At 44.0% G+C, this 12,875-nt stretch overlaps 1 long non-coding RNA gene across 1 annotated transcript in view; it reads left to right on the forward strand.

Moving 5' to 3' along the window:
• Positions 1-5,242: 5,242 nt before the first annotated feature.
• Positions 5,243-12,875, forward strand: part of LOC138690269 (uncharacterized) — a 159,179-nt gene continuing 151,546 nt past the window's right edge. The window contains exon 1 of the long non-coding RNA XR_011329069.1: positions 5,243-5,357. This is a non-coding gene — a long non-coding RNA (uncharacterized lncRNA). The remainder of the gene's footprint in view (positions 5,358-12,875) is intronic.

Raw genomic sequence — 12,875 nt, forward strand, 5'->3', positions numbered from 1 at the left:
ATAATGGGAGTGGGATTTCACTATAAAATGCCGCTTTAAATAAACTACAACTGTTGCAGCGGATAGCTGTAAAGTAACAGCCCGGGCCAGGAAAATTATGTATGAGAGGAGAGGATAGCAAGGAGAGGGTGAAATTCTGAAAAGAAGCCTTTGTGTTTCTTTTCCTAAGCTAATAAATGTTTTGCTGGTAACCATATTGCTTCTCTGTGTGGTCTGGTATGCCATTTGTTTTCTCTTCACAAGCCGTGCTGCAGGGAGTGCAAATTGAGCGGTGAAGTCAGTTCTGAATTGTGTAAGAAATGCATCTTGGTGTGCCTCAGATGTTTTTGAGTGTGTTCATGTGTACCCTCTCAAGGCTGTAAGTTCTCTGGGACGTAAACTAGGGCTTTTTCCCTTTTTGGGCTATTTTGAATGGTCTGTTCATGCTGCCCATAAATAAAGATCTGTGATTCCTAGCTCTGCAGAGGAAAAGCAGGACACCTGGCATTTGGCAGTGAGCACCTTGATGTCCCACCAGAACAGGCTGCAGCAGTTTTGGGCAGATTAGTGAATACTTCCTTCCCTTTACACCCAAGTAAAACATAACTCTGCTAATTTTGATCACACCACTGTGGACAGTGACAGTCTGGGGCCTGCAATCCTTTATGTTGATGCTTTCATTCTCCTCTTTGGCCTCCTCAACTTTCACATTCCCTCCATGCAGAATACCACTGCAAAGATTTATTTTCCGAAATCTGCTGCTCTTCCCGTGTCAATCTCCTCCTCAAATCCCTCCACAGTTTATGTCCTTCATCACATCAAATTCAAGTGTCCTTGTTATTTGTCTTTATTTCACTGCCCTTTCCTAATTCATTGCACTGATATGCATTTATTTCTCAGGAAATAATGTTGTTGCTATACATCTGTCTAAATTTTGAACCCACTTAATGATTTCAGCCAAATTTGACAGAACAGTGGGTGTCTCCAAGATCTGGTGCTTCTACAGGTGTTGTGTAAATAGGTGGCTGAGTGAAGGAGAGATTCTGTGTTACTGATGTTATGGAAGGAAAAGGGAATCAGTTGGACACCAGAAGACCTCACATGTGACAGCTCTTGCACCCCAGGCTTCCTTGGTTCTAGTGCCTGGTCATTAGCTTTTTCTTTTTCTGAGGTCTGACACTCCCTTGCCACCTGCAGCTTGCCTTCCCAAATCCCCAGGCAAAGTGCCTCGCTGTGCCTTTCCATCGCGTTCCTTGGTAGAAGATGGCTTTCCTATGTTGATTTGCTCCTTGTTCCTCCAAACTGTTCACTATTACTGGGCTGCTGTTCAAAACAAAACATTTGTGGCAGGCGGAGGGCACAGTGTACGTTTTGCTATCACCTGCCAGCTTCTCCACCCGTTCTTTCAGATTTCTCACTTCCCTGGCTTGCTCCTTTGTTTTTCTGCTTTACGTACAGGTACATAGCAATCTGCATGCACTGATGTATATTTTAAACAGATTAAGTCCCTTAGTGTGGATCCAGTTATACTGAAACACTTTCAGCTGTAATAGATCTCCTAGGTCAGGCTATAACAGGAGGGCTTTGACAGCACAGCTGGACACTTTTGCAGGATTCACTTATTATTGTTTGTTCCTGCCATGATATTTCCAGCATTATCTAGCTATCTTTCTGTTTGCATATATAGTGATTGCCAAATTTGCCTACATCTGCTGAGCTGTATGGCTGTCTTGGTAAAAAATCATAGCCCCAAATGAAGTAGTTTTCAAGTAGTAGAGGACAGCAAATGCTATCCTTTGGACCAGTGATGCAGCATCCATTTAGAAAAAGCACTTGTGTATTGGAGGAAGACTGTTCTCTTGTCTCACAAAAGCACGACTGACCTCCCCGTGCCCCAGACAAGGGGATCAACTTTTGGCAAAGGCTAACGCCTCCTCTCTCCGGGTCCCCCGGAAAAACACTTCCCAAAGAAAGCTCTGGTATACTGGCCTGACTCTCGTGCCTTATTGCCTTGTGCACATTTATTCATTTCAGTAATAGATACAGAAAAGGAAAAACACTTAGATAGCTACTGTGAAAATGAGTGTATTAAACCCCTCAATTGAAAGGAACATATGGAGAAAAGAGATGAAACAGATCCCCCTCCAAAAGGCCATTATTTGGCTACACCTCAGAAGGAAATAGTGTGCCAGCTGCTGCTATAGCCCTGGAGGAAAAAAACATTTTGCAGCATGGTGGAGGGGGGCGGGGGGAGACTAATGGAGTCCCTTAATAAACATGGACTTGTCCATAGTAAGGAGAGGAGAAGTGGAGTGCTGGATTGAAATTAAATCACTGCAGTGTGAGAGGCTTGTGATCTTGCTCTTCGTTTGACTCCTTAGTCCTGCAGCCATAGAAGTTCAGTGAGCTGTGTGGTGGGTACTCGCTGCTCAGCACAGGGAGCAGTCCTCAGCACTTATCCGTGCTTACGGAAAGTTCATAGCACCTCTGGAAGCCCAGCAAGGTCCTTACTCTGGTTTTAGAAATAACTGAATTGCTCAAGGTAATACAAAGCGTAGCTACGTTGCGCAGCAGCCGTAGCAATACAGCACGCAGCTCTTGGAGAGTTTGAAAATCCTCCCAGGGCAGAGCGATGCCACATGAAGGTGGTAGCAGAGGTCCGGAAAGAAGCAAAGCCAAGCCCAAGTGCTCAGGTGGGCCACTCACCAACGTGGCTGTGTTGCTTCCAGTTCTGGGCGCTTGCTTGGGTTTTTTCCCAATTATTTCACGCGGGAGGTATGCCCTGAGACCCACTTACAACCTGCAAAGCCTCTGCTTCAGCCACTGGGCAGCAGCTGCCTGGCAAGAGGCTGCTGCTGTTACCTGTTCGTACAGACCCAGCACCATGGGCATCGCGCCAGTGCCACCAGGTGTGCAAGAAATGGGGATATAAAGACATAATTTTCTCCTTTTTTTGAGCAAGGTTGCTATTTCACAGGATCTTTGAGAGAGAGCGATTAGATGGACTGAAACTCATTATCAGGGCAAGAGGGGGGAATCCTTCTGCTGATGAGAGAGGCTTCAGTGCATTCCCATCCCCACTGGGATAAGGTTATGTTACGATGTTATTGTAGCAAGACGTCAGATTGGCTGAAAATATCCACTGCTGTGCAATTTTGCAAAGCTTTGGCTTGGGAAGCAGTACTTGTTTTTCTTCAGTAAATCCATAAAGAATAAATTCAGGAAGTTCCTTTAAAATGCTAAACTGTCTAATGTAAAAGTGTGTTCAGCAGGAGGAAAGAAGAGCCCTGGTGTCACACTGAAAAGTGAAATTTAATTTTTTAAAGTGTTTCTTTAAATGTAATTTAACAGAATATATGCTTATTTCTTCCCATATGTCAAAGGTTTGTATTTATGAGAGAGTGCAGCATATTATGTCCTAGAGGATAAGTAACAAAATGCAAATAAAATAATTTTTTAAAATCACAATAATTTTATGAATATTTCTATTAAAAAGATTAACCAATGCAACACAACCCCCAAAGCAAACAGCCAAATACTCTAGTGTATGTTTTTGTGTCTGTGAAAGTGTCAGTATTTTCTGGCTGCTATTAACTCTTTCAAATGTTAAGTGGCAGCATTTCAATCCCGTCATATTCCTTTTCTTCTCCATCCTTAAGTGCTACTGGGGTCTCTGTCTCTGCCAGGAATGGAAATTCTCCTAGTAAAAAATAATCTTGACCAAAATGTCTAGCGGAAAGTGCAACTAATGCAGAGTATGCTGAGCAGCCGATAAAATCAACCAGAATTTACCCATCAAAGTCAAGCAGTTTCAAGTCGACACAAAGCTCTGCTAGCTTACAAAAAAAGAAACAGAGTGAGGCAGAGCTGAGGGTGAGGAAGGCTGCAGAGATTCTACTTCCACCGTCTAAATTGATGGGTGGAGAGTGAAGGGATGTCTTTTATTTTTTTTTTTAACCAAGAGGGCAGAGTTGCTTTAAGATGATTTGTCAGGTGACAGTCTTGAAGGGACCCTGATAAGTTTTTAACTTATTCTCCTTGCTCATAAATTCCATTAATATCTTTCTTACCTGGAGGCAAGTGCAGTGAAATTGTGTAGTTATTTGGTGTCATTCAGCTATGAAGGGTCTGTAAGTGTCTTATTAGATCAACCTATATTTTTAAGATTTTCTTTTAATAGAAGAGAATTTTTTCTGCATAAATTATTTATGTCTTTATTGGATGTGCTCTACTATAATGCATAAAGCTAGATAAACCACACCCCAACACACACTAAGCAAATATTACTCTAAATCTGAAACTATCTGAATTTGCCTGGTGCGAGCGCGTCAACTGAAGCCAGCTCCTCTCTAATCAGTCCGCATTGTGGATTTTGGTGCATTCAAGGCAAACGGTAGGATCGCAAAGCTCCTGAGATTAAAACTCTGGACATTTCACATTCATGAAGCATTTAATGTGCTTCGATTTTTGTCACTTGGGACATAATGCACGAACTAAAGTCAGGGTGACCCCACGGGCCAGGTTCCTACGGAGCCATTACAATGTATTTGTTCTGTAATCCTCAAAACTAGGAGGGATTTATACAATGGACTAATGGCTTCAAAGGAGTCAGTTGAGCCTTCTGGGTGGAAAAGTCCACTTTTTAACCCTTGCAGTGCTGGCTCCTTGCCAGGTGCACCCACGTAAGCAGGAGATGAAGCCCCCAGGTCTTGCTGGGGAAGACACATGAGGTTTGGTGTCCAGGGGTAGGGATGGAGAAGCTGTGATGGGACCTGGGAGAAAACTGGGGGGGAGGATGTGCCTTCTTCGCACCCACACCTGAGCCACTCACACCTCTGTTCCCAGTGCTCAGGATAGCTCTGTAGAAATTGGTTAAGACAAATATTACCATACATAAGTCTAAACACCTTCTTAAGATCCTGAAAGGCCAGAAAGACCACTTTTTTTCAGTCTGCGCAGTGCTCATGCTTATAGCTTTTCATAAAACCTTTATGAAATGGCATTGGCTTTTTTTAACAAAGAGGGCCAGCAAGGTCAAGGCAATGCAGAAAATTTCCCTAGCTCCCGTTGATATATATTTTGCCTAAGTAAGATTTCCAACATTTCTCCCACTTGCTTTCCTAGGTAGATTTAATAATTATGAAAGGTGGGTTGGTACCTGAGAGGCTGCTATCCTGTATCTGCTTAGTAGGTGCAGCACTGATGTAACTGGGAGAAAACATCCAATACAATTCTAATAATGAACTTCTGTGTCTTCCCAAAAGGTTCCTCTCCTTGGATGGGCTTGCTTCGTGTCGTCCTTGGTCCTTTAAGGAGGTGCTCTGCGCACGAGGCACGCCAGATGCGGCTGGAGATCTTGCAGTGTGGAGATCCTCCTTGTAAGTACTGTTCTGAGACCAGAACCTCCACCCTTGCTTCGTTGATACTGCTGCATAAGTGGTAGCTGTTGCACAGGTCAAAAGACTCCTTTGAAAGGTTTTATTCTTCAAGTTTTGTAGTGGCTGAAATAGATCATGTGTTAACTATAGGGTCGCCCAAGTGAAATGAAAGGGTGTGATAAGAGCTGTATGTATACTAGGAATGCAAGTTCCAGGATTGTCAATCTACTTATATAGTAAAATCTTTAAAAATATCTTGTTTTAAGAAAAAGTAAAGCAAATAAGCTGCGAAATCGAAGGTTGAGACACCATTCAACTTCTGGTTCCTTTTTTCTTGCCCATCAGTCTTTCTACTCGTAACTTGGGAATCATTTTCATCGTGGACTCTTTCAAAAGAGTGCTGTGCCTGCTTTATTCTGCAGGTTCTTCTGGCAATAACAAAAATGAAAGACCTCAGGTGTCAAATGTGGTGTGCAATGATCATAATTAAAGGGTTAACCAAGACAACCAGGAGAGGGTTACCTGCTTTACGACTGACACTGCCTGAGTCCACACTTTGGATCAGTCCTAGGGCCTTTTTGGTAGTGGTACCCAAGTAGCTGGAATAATTGTTGCTCAGGTTTTAATGTGCTTTGAGATCATGTTGCATTCAAGACTTCTGGTGTGAAATGACCCGTTCAATTTTTAACTTGAAGTCTAAGATTGAAGTGCTGCTTCTTGCAAACCACGCAGCTGCATCTTGCTAGTTTGGCCGCAGTGATAACTGTAGGTAGATCCTTGGTGCTTCTGACCTAGCACCGGTGGTTTGCAGAAATACCGCTGCCTATTATAGGAGCATTACCAGATAACTGTTACCAGGGGTGGGTTTTTGATGTGAAGATATACTTTGGGCATAAACACTTCAGAATGGTACTGCACTAGGCTATTGCTTTCTATTTGAGTCTGTTTAGTTGCAGCATAATAGTTACTGCTGGATTTCATGTTATAGTTACAGGCTACTCACAGTCAGCTGTAACTGCAGTATAGGACTGTGTTTATATTGACAATCAAGCCAGTACTGTGAATGGAGAATTTTATTACTTAACAGTAACTTCCAATAATGGACCAACACCCAATATCTTTGTTTGAGGTGCATGTCTAAGGAAATGTGACAACTTCTTTAACTGCTCCTCCTGTCTTCATTAAAGACTGAGAAGCTTCAAGGGTTTGGCAGCTGAGGTATTTGTAAGTACCTAATTAATGATTTATGAGGAAAGCTTTTTACCAAAGTGCACCTCCTTCTACCAGCAGATGTATGTAATCTATATAAGCAGCGGCTATAAAGTCTTGTCAACTACTTTTTTTTTTTAATCACTGTTATGATATTGCCTTAAAGCTTCACCCGAGACTGGAGCCTAGCTGAGTCTGGTGCAGGCATGAAATAAAAAATGGTCTTTGTCTCAGGAAATGTACAATCTAAAAGGCTAAGTAAGGAAAGCATTGCCAGGAAAAAAACAAACCCCCTCAGTTTCCAGGGGGAAGCTGAAGTATAGATCTTGTACAAAGCCACACAGGAAATCTTCTACCAGGAAGGTTATCACATGTTACTGTGCTTCTTCAGGATTACTCCTAACGTATGAAGAAAGAAATAATGACGGGTCTCAGGTTTATAAGATTTGGCTGCAGTGATAGCTCTAGATAGTCCAACAGATAAAATTAGGCTTGGGCTTCTGCCATCTTTAGGCAAAAGAAGAAATGGCTCCATATGTCATACAAGATATGACATAACCGCCTTTGACTCTTGCAAGTGGTAGATGTGTCAAACCTCTGGTGACCGGGGAGAGAACAGTCTGGAGGTCGGAGCACCTCCTGAAGCTGGCCGACGGGGAGCCGAAGGTTGTGTTTCCCACCTGAGCTGCGGACCGGCCGCTGTGCTCCGCACGCCTGGCTGGGCGCTCTCCGGGGAGCTCTCCGGCTACATGTCATTTTCTGTGTCCGCCGGCTACATCACAGATCCAAATGCAAAATCCACTACTCGGGGACATTATGTGGATTTGTGACACTACCCGTGGGACTTTGGATCCATAAACCAATGAATGGATTACAACGAGGCATAAATATAGTATTTTCATGGATGACATATAATCCTACTCAATTATTGTTCCTGTCATGTAAAGGGAAACTGTACCCATTTTTCTCATCCTTACACACTGAAATTTCAAAAGAAAAGAAATGCCCAATGCAAAAGATTCAATCTCCTAGGCCCCTGCCTTTTATCTATTAGCAATTTTAAAGCTTATGTTTTCCATTATTAGGTGCTTCCTATAATTAGTTCTTTGCATCTCTGGAAGGTTATTATATGGGAAATTCATTTGACAGAAGCATTTAGAGTTTCTGGACTGAGCAGACTGGTATATTAGTCTCTGAACGGTGCATGTCATATCACGTGCTCTCATTTATGTCTGGATTGCGGTGCCCGGAAACAGTTTTGCCTTCTGCTTTGCTTCTGCAAACTCTTTCTGGTTTTGAGAAACTGCTGTAACTGTCCTTTGCTTGAGACAACTTATATATCACAGTTGTTTCAGGATCCAGCAAGATGTGGAATGTCTCACGTGTAAAGACTTAATCCTTTCTATCAGTACAAGACAGTTTTATGGGCGTGGATGCTCCACAATAGGGGGAACAATAAGGAAAATGGAGTTTGTGTTTTGTTTCCTTTTAAGACTGAAATGCCATCTTAATTGTCAATCTGTCCTTTTTGTTTTTTTTCTCTTCTTCTTTTTAAAGCTGCCCAGGCAGTAAGAATCCTTTTGATATATCAAGTTAATGATATAATATTGCGAAATAATGTTTTATTACAGAATATATGTAATGTTTGTCTAGCGGGCATTTCTAATGCAGTATGTTAAAGCCTTCTGTATACTGCTATAGGTGCTGAAGGGGTGCTAGAGAAAAAAACCAGCTCTTGTAGCAAGAATTGTGATAGCTCCCCAACCCTGTGTCCTGCACGTGTTTTATGCTGCAGAGGCAGCTGTCCTGTAACATTCAGCTGATTGTTTGTAAAGGGCAGTGTTTTTTTCTGAATTCTTCCTTGCATTTGAAAGAAATCTTTCCGGTTACGCGTGGAAACGTGGGTGTCTCAGGACAAATACAAATATGTTGCCCATAGTCAATCCCACACAGGGATTTAGTCAGTGCTCACTCTTTCTTTCTGGTTAGAAAAGTTTTAGGGTACCTGTGGTATGCTCTGAAACTAAAGCGAGTTTCCTTAGAGGAGCAAATGCAGCATTTGCATTTTCCTGTGTGGGTTGAGCTTTTTAGTTGAATGTTCCCCTCTGCTGTTTTTTCCCCTCTCACCTCTGTATGCCCTTGCCACAGCCACAGAGTCTGCTCCGTGCTTTTGGAAGGGCAGGGTCAGACATGCACTGCTGTATTTATAACACTGGGATCGCTGCAGTTTTCAGCACAAGTGCTTTAATCATCCTTTCATCTAAAGGAGAAGCATCTGGTCCTAAATGTGCGCTTTTTTGCCCCTTCTGCTACGGTGCAACACGGATGGTTGATTAAACCACCCCTCCTTTTTCCTGGCAGCAGGGTTGCAGTGGCTTGCTACCTTTGTTTCCACTTGGGGCCTCTAAATGGGGATGTATAAAGGGAATAGTAATAAGGAAGTCCCAAGGCTTCTGTCAGACCCTCTCCTAAAATTTAATCTGTGCCTAGGCCCCACTGGCCAAGCTGCTCTTATGTTCATTGCTGGGTCTTAAAAAAAAAAAAAAAAAAAAAAAGCAGTATGTGAATGAGATGGTGCTGGGAACGCCGGTGGGGAAGCCACATGCTAAGTGTACTTGTCTTACAACACCCAGAATAGTTTAAGACAAAGGTCCCAACTGCAAAAGGAGCTTCTTTAGCCTATGTTTTAGCTTAGCTTTATGCAGATACAGACATTTGATACTGCAAGTAGAGCTACGCCAAGTAAGATCTTCCATTTCCTCTTCCACCTTAAAAAGTTTCAAAATAATTTCATTGCAACTTTAGCATTTGAAAATGTAAAATTAAATGAAGTTGCATTTAGAAAAGAAGTCTCATTACAACATGAAATTTTGAAACGTATGAATATGTTAACAGAAAATGTGATTTATTTTTACTTATAAATTGTGACCAAAGCAATTCACCAGAAATGACATGAAGCCAAGAAGTGATCCAGTCAATGTGCATTTTATGGTGGGTATCTGTCTGTTTGATTGTGGCCTATTCCAAGATTGGTTGAAGAAGCATCTCCACAGGCTCTTTTGGGAGTGCTCTGCTTTTTCATAGAAACTGATGACCTGAAAAGCCTGTATCAGCAACATGATTCACATTTGCAGTAACTTCTTGCCTTTTGCACTAGCTTTTAGCTATCCACTCTGCAGCGTCTCCCGTTCCTCGTCCCTCTCCTAGGTGTGCTGTTATTTTGTGAGTCTTTAGATGAGGCATTTTGCAGAAGCTATGCTAGCCATCTTGTGGATGTAAGGTAATGGGATGGGATGCTTTGCCTTGATGCTTGCCTGGGCTCAACTCTCATACATGAGAAACCATTGGCACTTCTGGATTTCCTTGTTTGTATTAGATTGAAAGCAACAAAACAAGACATGGACATCTTCTTTTCGTCAGAACAATCCTTAAAAAGGCAGTTTTCAAACTTTTTGATTGTGCTGATCCCCTTGGTTTTTCGGTGAAGGTGCAAATTGTTGTACAGGGAATTGAAGGTTGGTGGCAGCGGGTTTGTTCAGAGGCTCTGCGTGGAGCCCCAAAGCTTTGTGGGGGGTTTGTCACTCCCCAGAGGTCTGAAGTTGCACTGATGGAGGGAGAAATGGTCCTAACAGCAACACAGCTGCAGGCAGCGTGATCGTCTTTTAGGAGCAACTGTGCTTACTTTTTGGCATGGTGCCGGGTCCAGGAGAGCTATTCAGTCCCATGCTCTGCACTTGGCTCAAGTTGCATTTGTCTGAGCAGCAGTGGGAAGCTGCTTTTCACCTCGAAAGGCCAGCAGCCCTTCCAGCCCCCATCTGATGCTGCTGTGACTAAGAAGGAAGGGAGGTCTGAAAGCCTTGTACGCTGGCTAATGAAACATATATGAGGTGGAGGCTGGTGGTGTGCCGAAAGAGGCTTTCAGCCAAGTGAAAGCATTGCTCCTTGACCAGCCCTCTCTGACCACAATACGCCCATCTTCCCCCCCTCCAGACCTCCCAGACCCTGCAGGTCCCCCATCCTTCCCCATGAACGACCTGGACAAGGATCCTGCTCTCTGTCTGCCCTGGCCACAGGTGACCAGATGGCCTCTTGAGAAAATCCTGCCTGCTTTGCTGGCAAAGCTCCCGGGGAGCCATCCTGGCTCCGCTGCTGTGGGTGGCAATGTTCCAGAGGACAAGGTCGACCTGTACCACGTACCTGACGGTCCTCCTCTGCCTGTGCCTCCACGTGGAGTTGTACCTGCCCTGGGCTAGAAGAGACCATACCCTTGGTCTGATGTGCTAAAGGCATGGCCCACACCAGAAAAATCTGCAGCATTGCTCCATGGAAAAACCTTAACATAGACATATTATGCCAGAATAAATGTCCTTTTGCTGGCATGGCTTATTTGGCTCTGGAAATCTTTGCAAGATGGGAAATGAACATGGGAAGGACTTTTTGGTGGTATAAGCTACATTCACACCACTGGGGTTTTAAGCCCAGCCTTTCTTATCTAACGCGGACATAGCAAGTTGTGCTCGAGAGTGCTTCATTTGGGACGGCTCCCTCTTATTTTTCACTAGTTTAAATACAAACCCGTTGAGGCAGGGATTCCTGTGCCTGAAAAGTATCACAGTATTAAAAAAACAAACAAACAAACAAACAAACCCTACAGGGATGAGTAATTTGGTAACTCATCCACAACAGGTTTCTAGATCTGGAAGATGCTTCTTATGTTTGCCAGCACAAGATAAGAGGATGCTTTTGTGCTGTTTTTGTGAACGTTGCACGCACTGCGTTCCTCCTCGAGTAGGGAACAAAACCAGAACAGGATGCAAACTGCTTCAGATTTCTCCCACTGCTGACCTTGCTGCCACTTGTGGCAAAATGAAGACAACAAATCCTTGGAAATCACCATGTGTGTGTTTCAATTTTTAATTGAAACTTTTTAGCTGAGCTGAAAGGGGGGGGGGGGGGGATGGGGAGGGGAAAAAAACAAAACAACACACTTCCCTCTGCTCCCAATGAAAAGAAACTAGAGCTATTAGATTCACTTCAATTGCCTCACCTGACCTGAAATGAACTCCCTCCCTCAGGCCTGTAAGAAAATTCAATTAAAAGGTCCATCTGTGAGGCAGCAGCTGAAGGGGAATTACTGTAGGGAGGTCCACATTTTCATAAAAAAAGAACCCCCCTCCCCCCCGCCTCCTTCCTCCTCTATCCCTGATTAGGCCTGTTCCTAACTGCTAAACCACAAGTCCCCCCAATTAACTAGATCTGACCAAGTAGCTTTTATATGCTTCATTCAGATGTAGAAACACTATAGATTTGGTACATCCCTTAAACATCACGGGGTGGGAGAGGGGGGAAGGAGCGGAGGACAGAGGTTGGGAATCAGAACAGCCTACCCCAATTAAGCTGGCTGATGCAATGGGATTAATGGCTGCTAATATGCAAAAAGACTCTGCTGGCAGTGAAAATAATCACCATAAGGCAACAACAGTGTGCAGCGGCTTAAAAAATGCAGAGGTGACGGGGTGGGGGGGGAAGCTGGCTGCAAGCACCCTGTCTGGAAAGCCTTACCAGCTGCTTGCAGCACCCCTGCCCCGGCTGTGCTCTTCTGATCCCAAACTTGTCCTAGATGCTTGTCCGGGATCCGGCAGGTTTGGTCCGTGGTGTTTAGTGCGTTATTCGAATTAAAGGTACGCCAGAGCCCGGGTGGGATTGGGGGCAGCGCGCCTTGCTGCCGAGGAGGGCGAGCGCCAGCGCTGGTCCTGAGCGCTGGGGGGGGCTTGGGGCTGTGCCTCGCCTTGCCTTGCACCTCTGGGACCGATTCCATCCTCGGGGAGGAGGATGATGAAGAATGAGGAACCGACGTACCTTTTAATTTTCTTAATAAACACTTTTTCAGGGGCATGACGCCGGGGTTTGTAACAAATAACCAAGCGTTTCCTCGGGCTCCCGCGTGTTTTACTTGACGCTAGGAGAAAACCTGTCTGAGCCGTGACTGAGAATACGTGTGCTCCCTACGCGCTGGCTTCATTTGTGCTTGCACAGTGCATAATCAATCACTTTAAAATATCTAGCTCCCAGTGCTTGCTTCCCTGGCGTGGTGTATATTGTGTTGAGTTACATCAGTTCAGAAGGATTCGTTCAAATATCGACACTTTGTGCTCCCATCAGGTAGGGCTCTAGAAGCAGAGCACAATTAAAATTTTCACACTACCCTGCTAAGATATGCGTATGTTGCTGTTTGCTTAGAAACCGAGATGGAACAAATCCTCCTAATGTAGCTTGGGATGGGAAGGGGGAAAACATATCAACAATTCA

The sequence above is a fragment of the Haliaeetus albicilla genome, chromosome 21 (genome assembly GCF_947461875.1).
Source record: "Haliaeetus albicilla chromosome 21, bHalAlb1.1, whole genome shotgun sequence".
NCBI lineage: Eukaryota > Metazoa > Chordata > Aves > Accipitriformes > Accipitridae > Haliaeetus > Haliaeetus albicilla.